The sequence below is a fragment of the Hakea prostrata genome, chromosome 9 (genome assembly GCF_041222555.1).
Source record: "Hakea prostrata isolate BN-2017 chromosome 9, UWA_Hpros_2, whole genome shotgun sequence".
In the NCBI taxonomy this organism is placed as follows: Eukaryota; Viridiplantae; Streptophyta; class Magnoliopsida; order Proteales; family Proteaceae; genus Hakea; species Hakea prostrata.
Window position 1 is genome coordinate 15,071,000 of NC_142608.1, and position 2,658 is coordinate 15,073,657.

General features: G+C 36.3%; 1 pseudogene; it reads right to left on the reverse strand.

The window, feature by feature from the left end:
• Positions 1–493: 493 nt before the first annotated feature.
• On the reverse strand, positions 494–2,281 carry LOC149004814 (F-box/kelch-repeat protein At1g57790-like; annotated as a pseudogene).
• Between the last annotated feature and the right edge of the window lie 377 nt (positions 2,282–2,658).

Genomic DNA, 2,658 nt, shown 5'->3' on the forward strand with positions numbered 1-2,658 from the left:
AAGTAAATAGCGATGAAGAATATGGAATTCTACATATTGCTTAAAATTAACTCTGCTTTCAAGTTTTCTAAAAGGATACAGAAGCAAATTTTGAATAGGGCATTGCCTTCACCTGTATATTATACAGAAAACTCCATTCTTACTAGTTCTTCCACTGGGAAAGTGTTGGATAAAACATTATAAGTATATATAAACATTAAAAATCAAATATAGACTGTGTTGGTTCACTGGTGTTCAGTTCAGATGAGAAGCTGAACTGAGCAGCCACTGTACGATATAATACATGGATGTGTGTGTTTATTAAAAATAATGTCCTAAACACTTCTCATGTAAACAAACAAAAAAAGGGGGGGGGGGGGGGGAGTTTCTAGCTATAGAGAAATAAATAACAAACACAAGACAAGGAACAACTACTTTCAAGCCAACTATTTGCATATAATTGAGCTGCCAATTTCTATTTCAAGATAACAATAATAATAACTTAAAGGCCCATTCAGTTGTCACTGAACGAATAAACAAGCAGGCTGTTAGTCACAATTTCTGAATAGTCTAACCTGCAGGAAATTTTATCAAGCTAATTGCTACATCCAATCGTTAGAACTAAATAATAAAATAACTAGACTTTGAAAACCTTAACCAAGTTTCTAATCCGAACTCAATTTCTAACTCAATCTCCAACATTCACCTGAAGATACTGAAAAGTAATTTTACCATTTACAAAAAGGCAAAAACAAAACCCACATAATTACAAGTTCCAGAAATCCCTTACAAACAAATGCATAACATTTACGGGATCTCTTGAAACAAAAGATGACTATTCTTAGGTGGTTGGATCCAAGCAGTCTTGGGAACTTCCCTTGCCTCATGCCGCTGCAGCTGGACGGTACACACAATCATTCAGAGAATATAAATAAGTAGACTTGCCACTAAAACGCTGCCTCGAAAAGTATATGCTGTTCTTGGAAATACTTGGGACGTCAGTTGTTGAGAGAGAAGAGAGTGTGCTAACAAACACCGTTACACCATTCAAGCTGTCCATTTCCACCCATTTCATCTCGGTGAAATCCAGTTTGAATATAAAGGGTTTATCAGGATAATATACATAGACCAATAAAAGCTTCCCCTTGAATTCGACTAGGTGTTTAGCCTTCTGTTGATCAATGCTTTGATCAGGAAGATTAGGTGAAGGCACATGAAGGATACTCCAATTAATGTTTCTGTGGATCAAATGCCCCTACTAAATTACCAGAACTTTCACTCAAACAATAAAACAACCCATTACAGAAAATTGGACCATCTCCACAACTAAATTGGGCACCATCAGTATTTTGGAACTTAAAAGTCTTCCACTCATCATCCCCTGGATGACATATGCTAATATGGAGCACTTGTAGAATTCCAGTAATAGAGAAAACTACACAGTCAGCGGATGTAGGTGCAGCAGATAAAGCAAATTTACTCCCAGTATACAACAATGAATTAATGTCAAAAGGAAGTCTAATCCTTAACTTGGAGATGGGATTGAGCAAGAATATCCGAACGCAAAATTCAACAAATAGCACCTATCCATCCTTGCTACGCCGCATATCTTTATTCCCTAGCTCTGGGAATTTTCTAAGATAGAACTTGCCCTGTGAAGGGTCAAAGAACTTGAATATATAACCTCTACTGCCACCAATCGTTGGGGAGAACATAAGCCAAGGAGATTGGTTTACCACACGGAGCACACGGTACTTCTTACAGACACATGACAAGCAGACAACATCGCTACGCAGAGAGGGGATGCAATAAGCTCCAGCAGTTCTATAGGAAGGTCAGACTAAGGCCGTAGTTCATCCACTGGAACCCTGTCCAGCAAAACATGAACAATAAACCATTCAGCATTTCGACTACAAGCAGACATCAGTAGTTCTACCATAACCAGATATTGATAATAAAAATAAAAAAATAATAACAATAAAAAAAAAATTAATAAAAAAACCGACTTCACTTGGCACAAAATAGAATTAAAATCAAATTCCCCGAACCTGCAATTGGATTCTAATCAACAAATATGAGATTTCAATTCAGTATCTATTTGTTCTAAGATGTTAATTAAACATAGAAACCCATTAAAGACGCTAAACATGTTGGCTTTCTACCAGAAACCCTGAAACTAATCGAGTCGAAAGTAGTGAAAGATTGGAACAAAAGTTAAACCCAAAAATGGATAAACAAAAGAATAACCCAGTGATAGAACTTACGATTTCTCCGTTTCACTTCTCCTGCGTCTTCCTGTCATGGAGAAAACCCAAGAGAGATCACCTCAGATGGAACATTTAGGGCGCCAAATTTTTGTTTTGAAGAGGAACGCGAGTTATTTTTTTTGTAAAAGGGAGTCCTTCGAAAACTAAGATAGACGGGAGATAAGTAGGGTGTAAACGGACCGGATTCGGATCGGATAGTGGAAATATCATATCTGCATCCTATTATATTCAGACGGATTCGATAATATCCTATCGACTTTCGGATGAATTCAGTCGGATTCAGATGATAATTTTATATTATTAAATAAATTCTTCTAAATAGGCATGAATAAAGATTGAATACAAGTTTTCGACTAACTATTCACATCTTTACCATTTTATTTATGAGGACTAGGTTTGAAATTAAGAATTT